Source organism: Triticum dicoccoides, chromosome 1B, assembly GCF_002162155.2.
Source record: "Triticum dicoccoides isolate Atlit2015 ecotype Zavitan chromosome 1B, WEW_v2.0, whole genome shotgun sequence".
NCBI classification, from domain to species: domain Eukaryota; kingdom Viridiplantae; phylum Streptophyta; class Magnoliopsida; order Poales; family Poaceae; genus Triticum; species Triticum dicoccoides.
In genome coordinates this window covers 597,779,546-597,805,627 of record NC_041381.1, presented here as the reverse complement: position 1 = coordinate 597,805,627, position 26,082 = coordinate 597,779,546, and the positions used below count along the sequence as shown (strand labels likewise).

General features: G+C 46.1%; 1 pseudogene; it reads right to left on the bottom strand.

Moving 5' to 3' along the window:
* The window catches only part of LOC119309667, a 49,298-nt pseudogene extending 43,018 nt beyond the window's left edge, over window positions 1-6,280 (bottom strand).
* Between the last annotated feature and the right edge of the window lie 19,802 nt (window positions 6,281-26,082).

The following is a 26,082-nucleotide window of genomic DNA, read 5'->3' as shown; positions in this document are numbered from 1 at the left end:
GGCAAAAAAACGATTCGCCCCCTGACTGCTAGGACCCAGCAGCTACACCTTCGCACGCAAGGAAGTGCGTCCGGGCAAAAAAAAACGATTCGCCCCCCTGACTGCTGGGACCCAGCAACTACACCTTTGCACGCAAGGAAGTGCGTCCGGGCAAAACAAAAAAACGATTCGCCCCCCTGACTGTTGGGACCCACCAGCTACATCTTCGCGGGCAAGGAAGTGCCTGACAGTCGGGACCCACCTGGTCAAAGCGTACGTAGCATTGTCATCCTGGTCGCGAACATGTACGTACATACTGGTCGATGTAGAGGCGCGCACGTGTCGTAGTAGACGCGCGCACGTGTAGTAGTAGAGGCGCGCACATAGCATGTACACGTACGTACAGCGTCCAAGGTGCAAGAAAGAAAATACGGTCATGTATGTGTACATACGGGCGGGGTCTCGACCGCCTAGTCGCGCATACTGCAAAACGGAGGAAACGGACCTCCTACGGTCGAAATGGGGGTCCTGTTGATCGGGAGGGGCCTGGCGTACCGCAAAACGGAGGAAACAGACCTTCTACGATCGAAACGGGGGTCCTGTTCATCGGGAGGGGTGTGGCGTACCGCAAAACGGACGAAACGGACCTCCTACGGGCAAAACGGGGGTCCTGTTCATCGGGAGGGGTGTGGCGTACCGCAAAACGGACGAAACAGACTTGTGTTGGAGCGCTATGGTCAAAACTGGGGGGGGGAGAGGGTGTGGCGTGCCGCAAAATGGGACTCCACGGGATATTGTTCATCTCCACCGTTGACTTCCTCCACCTCCACGGGCTACCGTCGACCTCCTCTAGCCTCCACGGGCTCCTATTCATCCAGCCTCCACCGCGCGCTACTCCACCGGCTACTGTTCAACCACCCCTCCACGGGAACCCCTCCACCTTCTACTATTCATCCATCCCTCCACACCATGGGGTCCTGTTCAACCACCCCTCCAAGGCCACCCCTCCACCATCTACTGTTCATCCAGCCCTCCACACCACGGGTTCCTGTTCATCCAGAGGCAACGCCACCGCTCACTATTCATCCAAACCCCCCCCCGCAACGCTCACTGTTCATACAATCGATCGGCTTTAGTTAGCAGCAGTAGCGAAGGAATCGCTCCATCGAGTTCAGTTAACAGCCATCGATCGATCCCTCAGGTTCAGTAACGCGTAGCCTGCAGTGCAATCGCTCGGGTTCAGTTAGAGCCCAACGCCTAGCTCGGGTTCAGTTAGAGCCAACGCCTCGCACACACGCACGTACGTACGAGAGAAACGCGCATCGCTCTGCCCCCGACCTCCCACCATAACCGGCAACTACCCAAAATTTTCCTCCCCCTCGCTTCTACAATAGTTTTTTCCGTCATGGACGGCCCAAAGAATGTCATGCGGCTGCGTCTCCGGCCCACCCAGGATGAAAAGCCCATTGTCTGTCATAATTTTTTGTCATAGAAGTAGGAGCCCACCACATCTGTGATGATACCGGGTTTTGTCACAATTATCGTCATAGAAGTGTCATATGTATGACAAAAAAAATTTTCGTTCGGCCCAAAATGTCACGGATGTGAATTTTTTCATAGTCTATGCTTGAAGTGTTACTATTTATTTTATCAATATGAACTTTTATTTTGAATCATTTGGATATGAACATTCATGCCACAATAAAGGAAATTACATTATGAATTATGCTAGGTAGCATTCCAAATCAAAAATTCTCTTTTTCTCATTTACCTACTCGAGGACGAGCAGGAATTAAGCTTGGGGATGCTTGATACGTCTCCAACGTAACTATAATTTTTGATTGTTCCATGATATTATACTACCACTTTTGGATGTTTATGGGCTTTATTTTACATATTTATATCATTTTTTGGACTAACCTACTAACGGGAGGCCCAACCCATATTGTTGTTTTTTTGCCTATTTCAGTTTTTCGAAGAAAAGGAATATCAAATGGAGTCCAAATGGAAGGAAACCTTTGGGAGCGTGATTTTTGGAACGAACGTGATCCAGACGACTTGGAGTGCAAGCCAAGAAGCTGTCGAGGCTCCCACGACCCCTCGGCCGGCCACCGACGTACTTCTTCCTCCTATATATACCTACGTACCCCGGAAACATCCAGGAGGAGGACGAAACACAATTTCCACCATCGTAACCTTCTGTATCCGCGAGATCTCATCTTGGAGCCTTCGTCGGCACTCTGCCGGAGGGGGAATCGACCATGGAGGGCCTCTACATCAACATCCTTGCCGCTCCGATGAGTTGTGAGTAGTTGACCCCAGACCTACGGGTCCATAGTTATTAGCTAGATGGCTTCTTCTCTCTTTTTGGATCTCAATACAATGTTCTCCCCCTCTCTTGTGGAGATCTATTCGATGTAAACTCTTTTTGCGGTGTGTTTGTCGAGATCCGATGAATTGTGGGTTTATGATCAAGTTTATCTATGAATAATATTTGAATCTTCTCTGAATTCTTTTATGTATGATTGAGTTATGTTTGCAAGTCTCTTCGAATGATCAGTTTGGTTTGGCCTACTAGATTGATCTTTCTTGCCATGGGAGAAGTGCTTAGCTTTGGGTTCAATCTTGTGGTGTCCTTACCCAGTGACAGAAAGGGTTGCAAGGCACGTATTGTATTGTTGCCATCGAGGATAACAAGATGGGGTTTATATCATATTGCTTGAGTTTATCCCTCTACATCATGTCATCTTGCTTAATGCGTTACTCTGTTCTTATGAACTTAATATTCTAGATGCAGGCAGGAGTTGGTCGATGTGTGGAGTAATAGCAGTAGATGCAGGCAGGAGTCGGTCTACTTGTTATGGACGTGATGCCTATATACATGATCATGCCTAGATAATCTCATAACTATGCTCTTTTCTATCAATTGCTCGACAGTAATTTGTTCACCCACCGTAATACTTATGCTATCTCGAGAGAAGCCACTAGTGAAACCTATGGCCCCCGGGTCTATCTCTTATCATATTTCTTCCAATCTACTTTTATTTGCATCTTTACTCTTTGCATCTATCTTATAAAATACCAAAAATATATTTATCCTATCTTACTATTTTTATTAGATCTCACTTTCGCAAGTGGCCGTGAAGGGATTGACAACCCCTTTATTGTGTTGGTTGCGAGTTCTCAGTTTGTTTGTGTAGGTGCGTGGGACATTTGAGGAGCATCCTACTGGATTGATACCTTGGTTCTCAAAAACTGAGGGAAATACTTATGCTACTATCGCTGCATCACACTGTCCTCTTCGAGGAAAACCAACGCAAGCTCAAGACGTGCGGCGGATTTACGAAGCTCTTGCTTGACAACCCTACTTGTGAAGGGGAGACTCGGCTGGGTTCTGCTCTGAAGACTCCATGCCTACGGCGGAAGGAGCTCATCAACCTTCCGAACTGGACGCCTCTGCCTCCTCCTTCTCCTCCGACGAGTCAGGACACTTTGCCTCCTCCTCCGCCTACTCCTTCGGCGAGTGATCAGGGCACTCCGCCTCCTTCTCCAGCGCGTGGCGGCACTCCGCCTGCGCTGGCGCGCCCTACCAGCCAGCCTCCTCCTTCTCCGCCTCGTCAGCAAGGGCGGAAGAGACCCGCCGCCGCTCCAGCTGCTCCGGCGCGTCGTAGTCCTTCTCCTCCACCTCGTAAGCAACAAAAGAAGACAGTCGCAGCCACTCGGCCTTCTCCGGCGTCTAGCAGTACAGCCAGAGGCGGGAGGCAATACAGATTCGGTCATCTCTCAAGACTCCAGAGAAGTTACCATACGAGATGACCGTACAGGAAAACAAGGATATCTGTCAAGCCCAAGTGAAGGACTACTTCGAAACGCAAAGAGCTAAGAGACATCCACCTCCGGAGGAGAAATAGATCCGGTGAAAGTGAAGCGCACTTTGGATGCCCTGCAGCAACCACCACAGTCTCCGCCGCAAACCAACTATGAGCGCATTACTGAAAAGACATATAAGGAAGCGAAGCGGTCGGGAAGTACTTGGAGTGACAAAAGGTTACAAGAATGAAGAAGTGGGAAAAAATCCCCAGCTCGGCGAACAAGCGAACCAATCGTGCCCCCCGCTCAAGATGTCTAGCGATATCGTCGCTAATCATCCGGAGATCTTGCCCGGTACCAATCCTGCAGATTACATGCACGACGACAATGCACATTTTGATATAATGGAGGTGGACGAATTCAAATACGAGTACGGGAAGCCTCTCGTCAAAGATGGAACTACTCTAACAACGATGATGCGAAGATTCCATGATTCGTACATGGAAACCTGCAGAAAGCAGTCAGCTGGGAAGAAAATTGATACTTTGACGCTGAAAGTTAAAGAGGATCAGTACGACCTCTGTGGAATTGAGGAGTTGTCTATTCCATTTGAGGAGTTCTTCCAGTTTTTCAATCTAAAGGCCCTCGATAAATTAACGGTCACTTGCTACTGTCTGTAAGTACTACTTCTTTCATTAAGTCTCTAAATATAAATCAGCTCTTTCATTGTATGTATATATAATTATCCTCACTATATTATGCAGATTGAAGATCACTGAATGTAGAAAAGCTGAAATGTATGATATTGGGTTAATTAACACAAATCTCATAGATAAATTTACGGTTACATTTCATGCCAAAGAAACTGAGGACAACTTGCTACGATCATTGGTAATAAATCAAAACAAAGATACAATACTCTTTCCTTACAACTTCAAGTGAGTGTTACTGTCTTGTGCATATTTGTTTGCCCTTAATTATTACTCGAGGTTATAGTAATTAATGTAATTGATGAGTTATGCATGCGTGCGCTGGTTCCACTATATTCTCCTAGAGATTAAGCTTGAGCATTGACTAGTAAACGTCTTAGACTTGAGACAAAAAGATCCCGAGGACTATGCGGACATGTCTAAAATGCTCGAGAAGTAAGTTGAATCGATCATTATCGCACCATATCGGCAACTTTGTTCATTTCATGATATCAAGTAATTGTTTTCTTTGTCTCACTGGGTTTGGAAAGTATTCACCGCACAAGTTTCGGGACTGCCGCAGGATCTGCGATGGAAATAACCGAAAGTAAGTACTACTAGCAAGCTAGTTCCACGCATCTCCCATTGGTTCAAGCTACTTTCATAAATGCCATTTATAATGCTTCATTATCAGTTTGATTGACCTCTATTTCTCGTAAAGTGCTTGTGGCAGGAAGCCGGGAATAATTACTATGGATACTACGTCTGTGAGTTCATCTACAACGCGACGGCCAAGAATAGGCGGGGCTACTCTAAAATACAATATGAAGTGCGTAAGCAAAAATATTCACAACTTTTATTTGATTACCATCATTTCTGTTGAGTTTCATTCATATATATATGTATTGACCCCCTTATTCAAATTAGATGTGGGAGATGCGGAATGAACTCCTACCACAAGATCGCATGTGAGCTATTCAAGAGGAATTGGCTGGATTCTTTCTTGACCACATCATCAATAAAGCCGTAGAATACCACCATGCATGTGGAAGTTGAGGTCATATGTTAGGGTATTGTAAGAGATCTTACACATTGTATATATATATGTAGCCAGTATCGTCGGTAAGATATACGAAAACTTGTTGTTCGACCAATCTCTCGGAGAAGCAGAGATCGATCACTTCTGTATATGTTCATGACGATCTTTTGTAGTTAATAGTTTCCTTCATTTTCTTACTAGCTAGCTAGCGTGTTGAGTCCTCTCTATATGTAGCATCGACCAAGCACGGAGATAAGAGAGGACACTTCTCTCTATTAGCTAGCTAACACAATATATGAGACCCCTAAATTAACCCTACAAAACCCCCCAACCCCCCCCCCTTCAGAAAAAAAAACCCAGCCCCTGAAATGCTGACGCGTGGAATCCTTTTGGTCCCGATTGGTGGCACCAACCGGGACCAAAGGCCCCTTTCCTAGGCAAGCGGCAGCGAACACGTGGAGTCCCATATTTCCCGGTTCCTGGGCGAACCGCGACTAAAGGGACATGGCTTTAGTAACGACCCTTTAATCCCGGTTCGGGAACCAGGACAAATGGCCCTCACGAACCGGGAAGAATGTGGGTTTTTCTACTAGTGACAGCCCCGCCTAAGCTGGTGCAGGTTGCCGATGATGGGCAACCCAGGCATCGAAGGTGGTTGCGCACTCCGGCGGCCATATCCGAAGCCTCTCGCGGTGATAGTGAAGCAAGATACCATTAAGAGGAGGCAGAGGAGTAGGGTAGAATCGAGCTCAAGAGATGCCATGAGCGCTAGCTAGCAGAGCGGACGGACGCAGCAGGCAGCACGTGTGTGCAACTACCACACAGCTAGCGGTGAACTTAAGGCACGCATGCCAGCCATTGCCTGATGTGGAGCGAGATAAGATGATGTGAAGGATCTACACAAGACAACTTTTGCCTGATGGATACGCACCGCTGAAGAATGTGCGGCGTGGTGACCATGCATGTCTGGACGACCGGACACGTATGGAAGCTACACGAAGGACCGACGTAGCCATGTGTGTCAGAGCCGCGCATGGAACGACGATCGAGGATGGAGGACGATGGAGTGGCTTTGCTACGTGCTAACCACAACAAGGCGTCTGGTGGTGGTACAGTTCAGGCACTCAGCGGCGGGGGGAGATCATATCAGAAATTTGCTCTCGACTCGCGCACCGTGCTTATATGCATGGATTAGACATCGACATCGTCATCCCCATGCAATCATGCACATAAACTCTTTTCAACTCTCATCTTATAAATGCGAGCTCTTCCCCTCCAATGCTGAAGAGACCTCCCTACACTTATTTTGAGATTGTGATTTTGCCTCAAGTTGCTGGGAAGCTCTACTTGTCCATAGAAACAATATCTCCTTATGAAATTACACTACTGGCTCGCCATGAAAGTCCTCATCATGGGATGTTGGACTATTTGGATTCAGAGGAATGGGAAAATCTTCCGCGCTGAACATCCGTCCATTCAAGCATGGAAAGGCCTCCTAAAACATGATCTCCTACTTCTCAGGCATAGAATCAAATTCAAGTTTGAGGCCCAACTCTCCAGCTGGATTGATCAGTACTTAAGTTAAATTTTACAACATGTTGGGGTTCGATAGAGCAGGAATTGGTTGATTTTATCTTCTTGACTTGTACACTCATGTAAATACTTTTTATTTTAATATATACATACCATAGAATGATTGTTTTATGGGTTTCGGTTTTGGTTCAAAAAGAAAAGATCCACACACTAGCCACGGCTCTGTCGGGAATGATCATAGACTAGTCAGATGATTCCACAAACGGCAGTGGTTTTTAACCCGCGGCTCACCGTATACAAAACTTGTTCTCCATGTCTTAGCACCCACTTTATCAACCACTCGCACGTCGATGTACCCCATACAAGAATCTAACATGGTCATTTGTAGATTTTTATCCCAGAATATGGCGAGACCCCCACCGAGACCATCACTAGACACACCAGCAAAACCCTTCATCTGCAATTGATACGTCTCCAATGTATCTATAATTTTTTATTGTTCCATGCTATTATATTATCTGTTTTGGATATTTTATATGCATTAATATGCTATTTTGTTTTTTTTTGGGACTAACCTATTAACCTAGAGCCCAGTGCAAGTTTATGATTTTTTGCCTATTTTAGAGTTTCACAAAAAAGGAATACCAAATGGAACGAAACTTTCGTGATGATCTTTTTTGGACCAGAAGCAAACCACGAGACTTGGAGATGAAGTCAGAGATGCAACGAGGCGGCCACGACGGTGGAGGGCGCACCCAGGGGGTATGGCGCGCCCCCTGCCTCGTGGGTCCCTTGTAGGTCTCCTGACCTAGTTCCTTCGCCTATATATACTCTTATACCCTGAAAGCATCCGGGGGAGCAACGAAACCACTTTTCCACTGCTGCAACCTTCTGTACCCGTGAGATCCCATCTAGGGGGCTTTTTCGGCATCCTGCCGGAGGAGGATTCAATCAGGAAGGGCTTTTACATCAACACCATTACCCTTCCGATGATGCGTGAGTAGTTTACCATAGACCTACGGGTCGATAGCTAGTAGCTAGATGGCTTCTTCTCTCTCTTTGATCCTCAATACCATGCTCTCCTCAATGTTCTTGGAGATCTATTCAATGTAATACTCTTTTGCGGTGTGTTTGCCGAGATCCGATGACTTGTAGATTTATGATCAGATTTTCTATGAATATTATTTGAGTCTTCTCTGAATTCTTATATGCATGATTTGATATCTTTGCAAGTCTCTTCAAATTATCGGTTTAGTTTGTCCTACTAGATTGGTTTTTCTTGGAATGGGAGATGTGCTTAGCTTTGGGTTCAATCTTGAGGTGTCCTTTCCCAGTGATAGTAGGGGTAGCAAGGCACGTATTGTATTGTTGCCATCAAGGATAAAAACTGGGGTTTTCATCATCTTGCTTGAGTTAATTCCTCTACATCATGTCATCTTACTTAATGTGTTACTACGTTCTTCATGAACTTAATACTCTAGATGCAGGCAGGAGTCGGTCGATGCGTGAGTAATAGTAGTAGATGCAGAATCATTTCGGTCTAGTTGACACGGGCGTGATGCCTATGTTCAGGATCATTGCCATAGATATTGTCATAATTATGCGCTCTTCTATCAATTGCTCGGCAGTAATTTGTTGACCCACCGTATTATTTGCTATCTTGAGCGAAGCCACTAGTGAAATATATGGCCCCTGGGTCTCTTTTCCATCATATTAAGTCTCTTTTCAATCTTATTAGTTCCCGATCTACTATTTTGCAATCTTTTACTTTCCGATCTATAAACTAAAAATACCAAACATATTTACTTTACTATTTATCTATCTCTATCAGATCTCACTTTTGCAAGTAACCGTGAAGGGATTGGCAACCCCTTTATCGCGTTGGGTGCAAGTTTGTTGATTGTTTGTGTAGGTATTCAATGACTTATGCGTTGTCTCCTACTGGATTGATACCTTGGGAAACACTTACTCTACTTTGCTGCATCACCCTTTCCTCTTCAAGGGAAAAACCAACACAAGATCAAGAAGTAGCAGCAACCTCCGCTTAATTTTTTCCAAGTTACTTGAGACTTGTCTTGTTTCATGCAGAAAAATCAGCCCTGGGGAATTGGCTTTAGAGAGGGCCAAAACTTCACGAACAGTTCGGCGGCTCCCCACCCCCGGCAGTTCCAGAATAAGGTATTCATTGCGTCCGACGTTCCTCTTCGAGGGAGGCCGCCGATCTATCACGTGAAACATCCTCGGAGCCGATACAAGCTCTCTTACTATTTACACTGCTTGTATGTGAATTCTGGTCGCCATCCTCACCATTGCCCTAGGTTAGAGCTAGGATACCCACCGGCTTACCAAGCTCTTGTACCCCTTTAGCCTTGTTACCAATTTCCAGTGCTAATCTCTTCCTGACCGATGGGTCTACCTGCATATGAGTACTGCCAAATTTTGAGGGGCTCCCAGCAGTATCCGTAACCTCGGGATCCACCTTTGCTTTCCCTGCGTTCTTTGACCGGGAAAGGTTCTCATCTACCTTCGACCCGTTGTTTCGTACGAACTGACCCTCTGACCTTGGTTTGTTAAAAGTGTCCGCATAGAGCCATGCTCCAAACTTCTTGTTCTTTTCCTCATGTACAACAGTACCACACTCCTTAACACCATGACCAATTAGTCCACAGACACTGCAAAACCTTGCCAATTTCCATACCGAACTAGGAACACATGACATTCTTCCCCTCTAATAATGCTGACAAACTTAGTGAGGGAACATTACTAGGGAAAAGGCTACCAGTAGTGCCGGTTTTAGGTATAGCAGTAGCGTGGGGTGGCGCACTACTGATACGGTGCTACAGCTAAAGTGTATCAGTAGCGTGTGTTTTCCCTCGCTACTGCTATACCTGCTTACCAGTAGCGCTTTTGTTAGAGAGCGCTACTGGTAGTTACTAGCAACACGCCTCCCTACCCATGCTACTACTATTGTTACGTATTTCTTATTTTTTATGTCATATTCATACGCCATTATACAAGTTTTCATACAGTGGCAATTTAGAGATTGTTTTTACATCAGAATGAGTTATTATATCACTGGGTGAAAGAACCGTGGATTAGTTTCAGCTGCATGGATCCAAAGTGACCAATGGTCACTTTGAATCCATCCACTTGAAACTAAATCGCGGTTCTTTCACCCAATGACATAATAACTCATCATCATCATCATCATCTTGTCATTAACAACTTATCATCATAATACATCATTGTAATATAACAACTCCTCATGATCATCATTTTCGTTTATGAGAAATCATATAGCAAGTTGGTCACTAGTCATAATCACAACCCCTCCTCATCATCATCATCAACTCTAACACATTGTACCACATAATAACACATTGTACCGGACCTACTCCTCTCTAATAGGACCTACTACACTCTCTTAAGTAAAATAGCATAAAACAAGATAGGCCCTGACTCTCCATTATGGAGAATGGAGATTATCCTGTGTCCAATTCTTACGCGCCGCACAATGTTTCTTCCATGTACCTCCCTGCGACTGACCATACATTATTTTCAATCTTTGATTGTCATGTCTTCATCGGTTTTAGAAATCCGGTATGAACAACTGTGATGCGTAGGATGACCTGGCCGTAAGCTCATAACATCAAGGAGACCTTTCGGAAACATCACATGAGGCACACAATCCTTCGGGATTTTCTGTTGAAAAACATAGTAATAACTTCGTAGTTAGCAATGTAGTTTAGTTTTACAAGAATTTATGCACAAGATGCATGGATGTGGTAATAGTAAAAAATATTTCCATGCCATCTCGATGGATGTTATCGTAGTTCAACACGTGCACTAGTGGCAAGTATTGACCATAATGTGCAGGAGTTTGATTATAGATATTGTAATTCTCAAGATCATTAATAAATGAGATCAGATGATTTTTCTCGTGATTAGTTAATTCTGCGCCATCGGTGTAGTAGGTTCTGTCTACCATCTTCCACACATTCTTTGAAGAATGAAAATAAGCTATCAATGGAAATAAGTTGTCAACTATTTTGAAATAAACGATATAAATTACTTAATAACTATGTTTGAGAAACACACATAGCGGTAGAATTGGAAGCGTATCAACAAGGACCCAAATGTCCATATTGTCTTCCTTGATGTCAGGATCACCAAGATCTATGGTGACAAGCATACCCTGATGGAAATTATATGCCTTCCAAAGTGCTTCCCAATTCGGGCAACCAAAATGGGATGCGCTCACATAATTGTATAGATTTATAGGAAAATCAAAACCATGGTGGGTCCTTAAGTGAACTATCTTTGTTTTCATATTTTCATGATCTTCAAAATCCATCCTCTCCAAGACATAGCGTGTTGCATGGCATGGGATAAGCTAGTCGAATTATAAAAGACGAAAATTACATATTGAAGAAGAAGAAGTCGACCTTAATTACAAAAAAACACTTTGCGTGGTTGCGTACCGTTTCAACATCGAAGGTCTCCTGGAGCTTAATGCTGAAGCGCCGACCTTCTACCAAGTGAGGCCTATCGTAGAAACCCTGGTTGTCGCCGCACCAGGAGCACTCTGCGAGACTTTCATCATCCGACGACATTTGCTATATTCATAATTCAAAGATTAAACTTCTAAATTCAACATACGTACTATAAAACTAAATTAGATCATTATTATTTAGCACGGGTTGACTATCGGTCCGTCGAGTCTCTTTTTGAAAACTCTCAGATCACATGGTGTATATATTCGACCGTTGGTGATGGTCGCTCCTCCCTTCGTCCCCGAGTGCATTAAACCAAAATTTCTAGCAGACGGGAACGAAGGAGAAGCGACCCCCATGACAACAGTCGGCATTCTTCTTCTCTCATATGGTGGACACACTCCCTCACTGATTTTTTGACCGTCGGTGATGGTCGTTACTCCTCCTTCCCATAGTGCATAACAAAGGTATAGCACAACGAGACGAAGGAGAAACGACCCCCACGACAATAGTCAGGATTCTTCCTTATGGTGCAGACTTTCTCCCTCACTCATTTTTTGGTTGTCATGTATGGAGCCTCGACATACTTAAAGTCAACCCTAAATGGCATTTAATTATCTTTCTAGAAAATCAAGTCATGCTAAAATTCACGAAAAAAAATCCGGCATGACCTTTGCTAAAAAAGGACATATCGAGCGCCTGAAATTTGCTGGGATGTAAATTAATCAACACTCCGGCAATACATAGGCCACTCGGAGGTGTTACATGCAAACATGGCCACTTGGGCAAGCACATATCCTATTTGCATTCAAACTTGATGGTCATTGCATTCAAACTTGATGGTCATTACATTTCAATGGTTGAAAATATGAATAAAAACATTTCAAAATATCTTATTGGACTCATATTGACATGGAGATTTGGCTGGTCTCACCTCGAGGTCGGAGGGGGACGGTGACGGGGACGACAACGGCGACGACATGGATATTTGGCTGCAAAAACAAAATATAAATAAAAACATTATTATCCTCATCTTAGGACTTAGTGAAACCCTAAAAGCTATCAACTAATCAAATGCATACTCCTTGCATAGTACTCTCCAATTTGAGCATTCAAAATAGGAGTAGTTCTCCAATTCAAGCATTCAATAAGCAAAACTAAATCATAAAACAAATTAGTTTTCAAATTAGCATGCATTTAATAAGCAAAACTAAATCATCTCTTGCGTCTATACATCGTTGAACATTATCACTAATACATCTCGAATAGTATCATACATATAACCTCACTAATACAGCTAAAACCCTAGCCAACGACAGGTATCAGCGCGGGCGGTGGATGTTGGGGAACGTAGCAATTTCAAAAAAAATCGTACGCACACACAAGATCATGGTGATGCATAGCAACGAGAGGGGAGAGTGTTGTCCACGTACCCTCATAGACCGAAAGCGGAAGCGTTAGCACAACGCGGATGATGTAGTCGTACGTCTTCACGATCCGACCGATCCAAGTACCGAACGCACGGCACCTCCGAGTTCAGCACATGTTCAGCTCGATGACGTCCCACGAACTTCGATCCAGCAGAGCTTTGCAGAAGAGTTCCGTCAGCACGACGGCGTGATGATGGTGTTGATGATGCTACCGACGCAGGGCTTCGCCTAAGCACCGCTATGATATTACCGAGGTGGAATATGGTGGACGGGGGCACCGCACATGGCTGGGAGAGATCAACATATCAACTTGTGTGTTTAGAGGTGCCCCCTACCCCCGTATATAAAGGAGCAAGGGGGGAGGCGGCCGGCCAGGAGGAGGGCGCGCCAAGGGGGGAGTCCTACTCCCACCGAGAGTAGGACTCCTCCTTTTCTTGTAGGAGTAGGAGAAGGGAAGGATGGGAGAGAGGAGGAGAAGGAAAAACGAGGGTGCCCCCCCTGTCCAATTCGGACTAGAGGGGGAGGGGGCGGGCGGCTGCCCTGGCCGCCCCTCCTCTTCTCCCACCAAGGCCCATTAGGCCCAATATACTCCCCGGGGTGTTCCGGTAACCCCCCGTTAAATGTCAGAAACCTCCCGAAACACTTCCGGTGTCCGAACATAGTCGTACAATATATCGATCTTTACGTCTCGACTAATTCAAGACACCTCGTTATGCCCGTGATCATATCCGAGACTTCGAACTACCTTTGGTAGGTCAAAACACAAAAAAACTCATAATACCGATCGTCACCGAACTTTAAGCGTGTGGACCCTACGGGTTTGAGAACTATGTAGACATGACCGAGAAACGTCTCCGGTCAATAACCAATAGCTTAACATGGATGCTCATATTGGTTCCCACATATTCTATGAAGATCTTTATCGGTCAAACCGCATAACTACATACATTGTTCCCTTTGTCATCGGTATGTTACTTTCCCAGGATTTGATCGTCGGTATCTCAATACCTAGTTCAATCTCGTCACCGGCAAGTCTCTTTACTCGTTATGTAATGCATCATCCCGCAACTAACTCATTAGCTACATTGCTTGCAAGGCTTATAGTGATGTGCATTACCGAGAGGGCCCAGAGATACCTCTCCGACAATCGGAGTGACAAATCCTAATCTCGAAATGCGTCAACTCAACAAGTACCTTTGGAGACACCTGTAGAGCACCTTTATAATCACCCAGTTACGTTGTGACGTTTGGTAGCACACAAAGTGTTCCTCCGGTAAACGGGAGTTACATAATCTCATAGTCATAGGAACATGTATAAGTCATGAAGAAAGCAAGAGCAACATACTAAACGATCAAGTACTAAGCTAACGGAATGGGTCAAGTCAATCATATCATTCTCCTAATGACGTGATCCCGTTAATCAAATGACAACTCATGTCTATGGTTAGGAAACTTAACCATCTTTGATTAATGATCTAGTCAAGTAGAGGCATACTAGTGACACTATGTTTGTCTATGTATTCACACATGTATTATGTTTCCGGTTAATACAATTCTAGCATGAATAATAAACATTTATCATGATGTGAGGAAATAAATAATAACTTTATTATTGCATCTAGGGCATATTTCCTTCAGTCTCCCACTTGCACTAGAGTCAATAATCTAAATTACATAGTAATGATTCTAACACCCATGGAGTCTTGGTGATGATCATGTTTTGCTTGTGGAAGAGGCTTAGTCAACGGGTCTACAACATTCAGATTCGTATGTATCTTGCAAATCTCTATGTCTCCCACCTGGACTTGATCCCGGATGGAATTGAAGTGTCTTTTGATGTGCTTGGTTCTCTTGTGAAATCTGGATTCCTTTGCCAAGGCAATTGCACCAGTATTGTCACAAAAGATTTTCATTGGACCCGATGCACTAGGTATGACACCTAGATCAGATATGAACTCCTTTATCCAGACTCCTTCATTTGCTGCTTCTGAAGCAGCTATGTACTCCGCTTCACACGTAGATCCCGCCACGACACTTTGTTTAGAACTGCACCAACTGACAGCTCCACTGTTCAATATAAACACATATCCGGTTTGCGATTTAGAATCGTTCGGATCAGTGTCAAAGCTTGCATCAACGTAACCATTTACGATTAGCTCTTTGTCACCTCCATAAACGAGAAACATATCCTTAGTCCTTTTTAGGTATTTCAGGATGTTCTTGACCGCTGTCCAGTGATCCACTCCTGGATTACTTTGGTACCTCCCTGCTAAACTAATAGCAAGGCACACATCAGGTCTGGTACACAGCATTGCATACATGATAGAGTCTATGGCTGAAGCATAGGGAACATCTTTCATTTTCTCTCTATCTTCTGCAGTGGTCGGGTATTGAGTCTGACTCAACTTCACACCTTTTAATACAGGAAAGAACCCTTTCTTTGCTTGATCCATTTTGAACTTCTTCAAAACTTTATCAAGGTATGTGCTTTGTGAAAGTCCAATTAAGCGTCTTGATCTATCTCTATAGATCTTGATGCCAAATATAGAAGCAGCTTCACCGAGGTCTTTCATTGAAAAACTTTTATTCAAGTATCCTTTTATGCTATCCAGAAATTCTATATCATTTCCAATCAACAATATGCCGTCCACATATAATATCAGAAATGCTACAGAGCTCCCACTCACTTTCTTGTAACTATAGGCTTCTCCAAAAGTCTGTATAAAACCATATGCTTTGATAAAATTATCAAAGCATTTATTCCAACTCCAAGAGGCTTGCACCAGTCCATAGATGGATTGCTGGAGCTTGCACACTTTGTTAGCACCTTTCGGATCGACAAAACCTTCCGGTTGCATCATATACAACTCTTCTTCCAGAAATCCATTCAGGAATGCAGTTTTGACATCCATTTGACAAATTTCATAATCATAAAATGCGACAATTGCTAACATGATTCGGACAGACTTAAGCATCGCTATGGGTGAGAAAGCCTCATCATAGTCAACCCCTTGAACTTGTCGAAAACCTTTCGCAACAAGTCGAGCTTTGTAGACAGTAACAATACCATCAGCGTCAGTCTTCTTCTTGAAGATCCATTTATTCTCGATGGCTTGCCGATCATCGGGCAAGTCAACCAAAGTCCACACTTTGTTCTCATACATGGATCCTGTTGGGGATATAACTATTTGTGTAAGCCGCCCAGGAGGGGCCGGGTTACGCAAAGAAAACTCACCAGAAATAAGCCCAAGATCAAGCATGAAGATGGCGGTTCAATAAAGGGCTTAAGGCCCACAGGCGACTTAAGACCCGTTGTAGCAAACTGCCACAATGGCATGACTTGTATCATAAGGTAGATTTAACTAGTCACCGAGCCAGACACTGTTTATAAGCCGGCCGGGACTCTATAAGCCACAGGACGTCAACCCGTGTATATAAGGGGACGACTGCTGGCGGCTTAGGGCAAGAAACAATTCGTCGAGAGCCGGGCATAGCATATCTCGCTCCCTAGTCATGGAAACATCAATACCAAACCAACTAGACGTAGGCTTTACCTTCATCGTAAGGGGCCGAACTAGTATAAATCTCTCGTGTCCCTTGTCCCGATTAACCCCTTCAAGCTTCCTAGTTGCGATGGCTCCACAACTAAGTCCTTTCACGAGGACATCTGACGTGACAATTCCACGACAGTTGGCACCCACTGTGGGGCCAGCGCACGGTGGATTTGAGTTCTTGAAGGGCAACTTCGAAGGGCTCAAGGGATACGTAGTGGGCCGGATGACCAAGAGTCATCGCGGCATGATCTACAACGACGACGAAGGCTGGGGCTCCGACGCCAGCTCAATTGAGTACGGGTACCGGGTCCCCTTTGGCGGAATCCACGTCTTCATCGGCCGGATCGGTGAGCTAGGCCCTGAGCCACACAACTGCACCGACCTCGTCGAGACGGCTCAGCATGCGAGAAAGACCCGAGTTCAGCCCGTCATGAAGCGTGCTTTCGTGTGCTGCATCCACAGGAAGGAACTTTCGGAAGGATCTGAAGATGGTCGTGAGACGGCCATCCTCTCAGACGGTGATTCGTCTGCCGGTTCAACCAAGTGCAAGACGGCGTGCTCGGGGGATGTTCCGGTGGCACCAATATTCCGGACCCCTGTGAGCCGCCAAGATGGGCAAGAGTCTTCATGGCTGGGACTCAGCCCGGTTCAAATTCTACAGCTGCTGCAGCAATAATGTTCGGGATAGGAGCTGCCGAGGCAGGAGGCCCTGTGCGCCCGCAGGCTCAGGTGCTGATAGATCTCATGGACAAGCTTGCGACCCTGTTAACCACAACGGTTATTCCCGTGAATAAAGATCAGCATGACGCGGAGGTGGCACAGGTGCGTGAGGAAATAGCTCAGGCCAAGGAGGCCTTGGCAGCTGAGGACACTAGGTTAGCCGCAGAGCGGGCGGCTCTAGATGCTCGGGCACAGCGGCTACAGTCAAAAGCTTACCAGCTCACGATGAGCTTAAACGCGTCCAATGAGGTGATGAGGAGGAGACATCAGAAAACCCAGTCCCGTTTACCTCCGAACTATGACCCTCGAATTCTTTTTGCTACACCCGGAGCCGGCCCAAGTAACCCGCCCGAGACCAATCAGTCTATGAAAGCCGGAGCAGGAGGACCGGCTCAGCCTCGGGAGATGGCACCTCCTCATGGGAGTATGGTTCCGCCCCGTTAAGTACCAATACCGTCGGGTCACTTTTCCAACCCCATGGAGAACTTAATGGCGGCATCAGCGCGCTTGGCGGCTCTTCTGACGGACGGTGACGACCCGATGGCAGTGGAGACCCAGAGGGTCAGAGAGCTTCTCCAGACGACCCTGGCTCAGCAAGAGACCTATTCTTACAGCAGGGACAGGATTCATTCAACTCCTCCACCTTGGTTAGCGCCGCCTCGTCAAAACTGGAGCCCGAGTTATAGCAGGCACATGGAATCTGAAGCTTTGTCAAGCAACGCTCAGCGTCGTAACCAACCCGGTACAAGACCGAGTACGCCAGGAGAACGAGCGGGCGGCTCAGCTGGCGGCTCAACAGGCGGCTCATCAAGATTTCCCAGAGTATCCGGCGACTTCTGTTGAGACGGGAGTAGCCACTAGAACCGGTGGTGTTCCTTGTTTGGTACCGGCTTTGCGTAACGTGCGCCTACCCAAGGACTTCAAGGGACCTCGAAAGGTGCCGAATTACACAGCCGACTTACAGCCCGGAGCATGGATCGAGAGTTATGAAATGGCCATGGAGCTGTTGGAAGTCAGCGATGCGGCAATGGCTAAATACTTCACCATGATGTTAGATGGAACGGCCCGGTCTTGGTTAAAGGGTTTGCCGCCCAATTCCATTGGCTCATGGGCAGAGTTAAAAGCCCATTTCATCCAGAACTTCAAGGACACCTGTAAGCAATCTATGTCGATCGTGGACTTGACGAATTGTAAGCAAGAGGAGGGTGAATCCACCACTCATTTGGTACGCCGGGTCAAGGAGATAATACATTCATCTGACAAGATGGATGCCGGCTCTGCAGTCCTCATGTTGGAGAAGAATTGCCGCTTTAAGCCGCTAAGGCAGAAACTGGGGCGCCTTAAACGTGACTGCAACAATATAGGTACGCTGATGGCGGCTTTAGTCAAATATGCCGAATTTGATAGTACCAAGAATCTCGCGTCTGATGATGAGAAGACAGGGAAGGGAAAGAGGAACGGCAATGGAAAGGGTCAGCAGCATAACCCGATGAATCAAGGTGGCAATAAGCGTAAGGCGGACGGCAACCCGGAGTTTGTAGCCAACGCTAATGCACAGGGTAGCAATCAGAGACGTAAGGGCAAGCCGCCCCCTCGATCTGGCGGGTCAGGCCCATCTCTTGAGCAGTTACTCAATGAGCCTTGCCCGAGACACGGCACCCGGGAACGACCCGCCACTCACTTGTGGAAAGATTGCGCGATCATGAAGGCTTTTAAGAATTCCAACGCGTTTGGTGACAACTCCGGATCTGGCGGCGGCTCAGGAGCTGGCGGTTTTCATGGCCCAGGTGGTGGTTCAAACTCCAGATTTCAGGGACATGCAGGCAGTAATAATCAGCAGCGGACTGGTCAAGGAGGGCAACAGCAGCAGCAGTCGGGTTATCAAAGCCATCCGAAGCAGTTGAGTGGTGGGCAGTATCACGTGTTTACCACTAGCTTATGCAAACGTGACAAGAAGGTTCATAAGAGGGTCGTGAATTCTGTTGAGCCGGCAATTCCTCGTTATTTGAGGTAGTCAGAACAGCCCATTATATGGAGCAGAGAAGATCACCCTCCACGGGTTGATAATCCGGGTCAGTTAGCCTTGGTGGTAGCACCTTAGGTTGGTGGATATAAATTCACTAAGGTACTCATGGACGGAGGTAGAAGCATCAATATCCTCTACTACGAGACCTTTCAACGCATGGAGTTGACTGATAATAATTTGAGAACATCCAACATTGTTTTCCATGGAGTGGTTCCTGGCAAGTCGGCTTACCCAGTTGGCAAGATTGAACTGGAGGTGGCCTTTGGAGATGAGTATGACTCCAGGGCTGAGAAATTGATGTTTGAAGTGGTTAAAATCAGGAGTCCATATCACGCTCTGTTTGGGGGACCGGCTTATGCTAATTCATGGCACGGCCATGTTATGTTTATTTACAGCTCAAGATGCCGGGTCACAAGGGCACCATCACTGTGCATGGGAGTCGAAAGGTGGCTTTGGAGTGTGAAGAAGGCGATGCGGCTTACGCTGAGTCTGCCTGTGCCGCAGAGGAGCTCAAATTTTACCAAGACAATGTTGACCCGGCAGATATGACCTCCCTAAAGAAGCCAACTACTGAGCATGACCCAGCCTTGAAGTTTAAATCGGCCGCTGAGACGAAGCTTCTTGACTTTACCCCAGGCGATGCTTCTAAGCAGTTCAGTATCAGTACCAATTTGGATCCTAAATAGGAAAGCGCGCTCATCGAGTTCATCCGTGAGAACCGGGACATCTTTGCATGGAAACCTTCTGACATGCCGGGTGTACCGAGGGAACTCGCTGAGCACACTCTCAATATTGATCCGAAGTATAAGCCGGCAGGTAGTTTCTCCGACGGTTCAACGAAGAGAGACGGAAAGCTATTGGGGAAGAGGTCGCCCGGCTCCTAGCGGCCGGGTTTATTGTTGAAGTTTTTCACCCAGAGTGGTTGGCTAACCCAGTACTTGTACTCAAGAAGAACGGCACTTGGCAGATCTGTGTGGATTACACGGTCTTAAACAAGGCTTGTCCGGCTGATCCCTTTGCTCTCCCCCGTATTGATCAAATCATTGATGCTACGGCAGGTTGTGAATGTTTGAGCTTCTTGGATGCTTACTCTGGTTATCATTAGATTAAAATGGCAGTTAAGGACCAGGAGAAGATGGCTTTCATCACTCCGTTTGGAGCCTTCTGTTATGTATCTATGCCATTTGGACTCAAGAGTGCTCAGGCGACTTATCAGCGATGTGTGCAAAACTTTCTACACGATCAGATCGGGCGTAATGTTCATGCTGATGTAGATGACATCGTGGTGAAGTCCAGATAAAAGGAAACCTTGATATCCGACTTGAAAGAGACCTTTGATAATATCCAGGTTTACAAGATGATGCTTAACCCGGCCAAGTGTGTGTTTGGTGTACCTGCAAGCAAGCTCTTGGGTTTTCTAGTATCAAACAGAGGCATTGAAGCTAATCCGGAGAACATTAAGGCAATTACCTCTCTGGCTAAACCGGCGTGCATCAATGATGTCCAGCGACTGGTGGGTCGTGTTGCCGCCTTGAGCCGATTCATAAGCCGGTTAAGTGAGAAGGCCCTACCACTGTATCAGATGATGAAGAAAACTGATACTTTTGTGTGGAGTGATGCTGCAGACGCTACCTTTGAAGACTTGAAGAGGCAATTGTCTGAACCACCGGTTCTTGCGGCTCCCATTGATAAAGAGTCGTTGCTGTTATACCTGGCTGCTAATTCACGAGCCGTCAGTGTTTCCATCGTGGTGGAGCGTAAGGAAGCTGGCAAGGAGCATCCGGTTCAGCGGCCGGTTTACTACATCAGTGAGGTGCTCATTGAGTCTAAGCAAAGGTATCCACATTGGCAGAAACTTGTTTACGGAGTGTTTATGGCCAACCGGAAGTTGAAGCAGTACTTTCAAAGTCATCCCATAACTATGGTAAGTTCTGCCCCCTTGGGAGACATCATCCAGAATAGGGAGGCCACAGGACGAGTCGCCAAGTAGGCTATCGAGCTTGGACCTCATGGTTTGAAATATATGCCGTGTACTGCTATTAAATCTCAAGCCTTAGTGGACTTTATCAATGATTGGACAGAGTTGCAGGCACCCGAGGAGAAGCCGGATAACACATATTGGACTATTTACTTTGATGGGTCCAGGCAGTTAGAAGGCTCGAGGGCTGGAGTTGTTTTAACCTCCCCTCGAGGTGACAAGTTTTGTTACATGCTCCGGCTTATGTTTCCTTGTACTAACAATGCAGCTGAGTATGAGGCCTTACTCCATGGTCTCCGGATTGCCAAAGAGATGAATTTAAGCCATGTAAGGTGCTTAGGCGACTCAGACCTCGTGGCCCAACAGGTATCAGGCAAGTGGGACTCCAAGGATCCTCTCATGGCGGCTTATCATCGTGAAGTAGATGTTGTGGCTGGGCATTTCAAGGGTTATCAAGTGGAGCACATTGATCGAAGGAAGAATGAGGCGGCTGATACTTTAAGTCGGCTGGGATCTCAACGTAAGCCGGTGCCACCTAACACCTTTCTCGATATTTTGCATAACCCTTCTATCAAGGTGCCTACCGAGGAAGAACTAGTGGTGCCAGACCCGGAGGCTCAGCTGGTGGCAGCCCTTCACGTTATCCCGGATTGGACAGTGCCATATTTGGCCTATATGACCCAGGGGGAGTGCCGGAGGATGAGACTTTGGCAAGACAAATTGTCAGGCGGTCCAAATCCATGACGATTGTTAACGGTGAGTTGCATCATTGCAGTGTAACAGGGGCGTTTCAACGCTGTGTGTCGCTTGCGGAGGGACAAGAGATACTTCGTGAGATACATGAAGGAGATTGTGGTCATCATGCCGGCTCAAAATCTCTTGTGGCCAAGGCTTCCCGTCATGGTTTCTACTGGCTGACGGCTCATGCTGATGCGGAGGATCTGGTCAGTAAGTGTGACGGTTGTGAAAAGTTCTCACGACGAGCTCATGTGCCGGCTCAATAATTGAGGATGATCCCAATCACTTGGCCGTTCGCGGTCTGGGGGCTTGACATGGTTGGGCCTTTCAAGAGGTCTAAGGATAAAAAGACACATCTACTGGTGGCAGTGGATAAGTTTATAAAGTGGGTTGAGGCAGAGCCAGTCAGTAAGTGTGATGTATCCACGGTGGTTCAGTTCATGAAAAAGTTGATCTTTCGTTTTGGTTTCCCACATAGCATTATAACTGATAATGGCACTAATCTCTCCAAGGGAGCCATGGAATAGTACTGTCAGCGAGAACGTATCCGGCTTGATGTGTCGGCTGTTTCTCATCCTCAATCCAATGGTCAAGCAGAAAGAGCTAATCAAGAGATCCTGAAGGGTATCAAGCCCCGGCTCTTTGTCCCCTTACAGCAGACTCCGGGTTGTTGGGTGGAGGAGTTACCTTCTGTGTTGTGGAGCATCAACACTATGCCTAACAGATCTATAGGCTACACACCTTTCTTTATGGTGTATGGTGCAGAGGCAGTTCTGCCATGTGACATCCGACACGACTCACCCCGCGTGGCGGCTTACGTGGAGGCGGATAACGGAAAAGCTCGTCAGGATGCACTTGACTTGTTGGATGAGGAGCGAGACTTGGCAATAGCCTGATCGGTGATTTACCAGCAAGACCTGCGCCGCTATCACAGCCGCCGGGTTAGGAGCAGAACCTTTCAGGAAGGCGACTTGGTACTCCGGCTCATCCAAGATCAATCTGACATACACAAGCTATCTCCGCCTTGGGAAGGACCCTTTGTGGTCGGCAAGAATCTGAACAACGGGTCATACTACCTCATTGATGTTCGAGAGCACAAAGACTCACGTAAGTCGGAGGAGGAGACCCACCGGCCGTGGAATATCGCCCATCTTCGGCCTTACTATACTTGAGCCACCGGCTCTCAAGATGTATATATTTTAACGATGTACATATTATATAAAGCACTAAAGCAGGACCTCCGTCCTTTTTCCTCAAAAATGTTTATATGTCTTCCCTATCAGGTGGCGGAAACTACCAACAGGGAGCGGATCATATCTGAATCCGGCTTTCCCTTTGGTCCAGCTTATGATCATATCTGAATCTAGCCATGATCACTTGGGGGCTTCCTGTTCAAACATAGGTCATATTCGAACCAAAGAGAACATAGCTGTAGATACCCACTTGATCGGCATACTGCCAAACCCACTTGGGGGCTTCTTGATCATATTTGAATCACAGCTTAACCCCTTTGGGTCTGACGTGGATCGTATTTGAATCAACGTCATTAAACAACTCTTATGGTCACTTGGGGGCTTGCTGTTCAAACATAGGTCGTATTCGAACCAAAGAGAACATAGCTGTCGATACCCACTTGATCGGCATCGCCAAAGCCACTAGGGACTATATGATCGTATCTGAATCTTAGCTTAACAACTTTGGAACGGTTTACTGATCGTATTCGAATCAGAAGCCTGTGAATGTTGTTTATTATCCATCATAAGCATAATTATTTTTACTATCTTGAGACCTTCTGGGAAGCATTATGAGATAGTTTTTGTCTCTTCCGGTTTAATATTGCTCCCCCCAGGTTGTTAAGTACCAGGTGAACATCATATAAGCAGGAAAGATTATCAAAGGAATTGCAGGTATGCTATTATGACTATGTTTAACAAATATAGTCGTAAACCGGCCTGTATATGATGTCTTTGGTTCGTGTTCCGGGTTATCAATACTTTATGTGACCCCCGATGCGATAAACCGCCAAGGGAATTTTGCTTGTTTTATGTGCAGGATAAGGCAAGCAAATTTAAACTTCAAGGAAATAAACGATCAACATAAGCCAGACATATATAGCGATAGCGTCTTACGAAAGTGTTAAGTGCTAGGGACATGCGCGAAGGCATGACAAACATTGAGAAGTTTTTTCTACCCTATTACAAGACTCCCCGAGTTTGAATAAATGAAGCATTGTTTTTTGCAAAACGCCTGGCGATTCACTCCTTCGGTGGGCTTGAAGATTCCGGGTTATCCTTCTCTGCCTTTCCGTTGGTTGCTTTGTCCTAGAAGGTTGACGAGGCCCAGCCAATGCCACTCAAGGCTTCAAACTCAGCTTCATCATCTATTAAACCGGCTGGGTCCACTTTAGGGGCAAAAGTATGCTTACGCGTTGGAGGGATCAGGCTGACTTGATCATATGGAGTGTTTGGAATTCTCTGGTTCTCACTGTCATAACCCGGCGAATACTTGGTAAGGTCAGTGTCGTTCCCAATAAGGGTCCCCATGGGACGGATGACTTTGACACAGGCGGTGAAATCATGATCATCAAATACAGTACCGTCCTCCTTCAGACTTGGGTATCCAAGAGCAAGGTCGGCCGGGTCTAGTTCTGGAAGCCATGCTTTTGCCCGGCTCAATGCGGCTACGGCCTCGGCTCTTGAGGATGCCCGCCGTAAATCTTGGATCCACTGAGGTAGCACAGCAAGGCACTTCAGCACGTCTTGCAGAAGGTGGGGAGTGGTATTTGATAAAGCTACAACGGCCAAAGCACGTTGTGACCCAGTGTACAGCTGCTCCACTAGAGTGTAAACCGCCTTAAGTTTGAGCAGCATCTTCTGCTTGAGGTTGGTGCTCCAGGGGCCTGTGTGTTTATAAGTATAATAGTTAGCCGGAGATAACGATTACAATAGTCATCAAAAGATTAGAATGTTTGAGGTTATGTAAAATAACTTACCAAAGATGGCAGAGACCATTTGAGATATCTGTCGTTTTAAGTCAGACAGCTCGGTTGTTGCTTCTGCAAGAGATGCTTCTGCCGTCTCGGCCCGGGTCACCAGTGAAGCCTTCTCATCAGCCCAGATTTTCTTCTCTGACTCAAAATTCTTCTTCAACTTCTCTTGTTCAGAGACACTGAATTCAAATTTGGAGTTGGCCTTTTGAGTTTCAAGTTCTTGAGTTTCCAGCCGGCTCTTCAGGACAGTAAGCTCCGACTCAAATTGACTTATGGTGGCCTGCATCGATACCGGATTATGGTAAGGATCATGGTAAGGTAACGTTAATGTCCCAAGAAAATTGCAAGCAAAGGTTCTTGACACTTGGGGGCTAATGTATATTAAAGAATTTTTTAACCTACAAATCTGGATCATGCATATTAAGTCCCAAGCATTGTACAAGTAAAGATACTTGGCACTTGGGGGCTAATGTGTATCGCAAGTTCAAACTATCATGCTATAACCGGGTTAGATATTTTCTCTTTAAACTGGACAAACCAACAGTAAGCAGATTTCTAAGTCTACAGCATATTTATTCATAAGCAATAGACTTGGGGCTGGTACAGTAAGTAAGATTCAGGAGAATAGCATAAATTATACCTCAGATTTGTCCTGTATTTGTTTCACCATGTCAATTTCCAGGTCACGACTGTTATGCACTTGATTCAGATAGCCTGAGACTATATCACCGATACTTAAGTGAGTGTAATCAGTAATGTCCAGCTTGGCCTTTCGGCGCTCAATGAGTTCTTCCTTGGCAGTGCATTTGGCAAGGACAGTCGGCCGCCCTGGCTCAACAAACTGACTTTTCAGAATCTCAACTTCTGGATCATTTGTCTTGACCGGGCTAGGAGCTTCCGGGTTATCAGAGCTATTGAGAGTCTCTTCGGCAGGCGGATCAGAGGTTGGCACTGGAATATCAGAGGCCGATTCAGGTGGCGGTTGATGAGAGGAACTGTCAGGAACAGACATGACAAGCACCGGTTTAGTCACGACCGGGGTTTAGGACGGCTTATTCTTCTTTGACCTTTTACTAGGCTTCACTTGCATGCTGTTAATAAGTG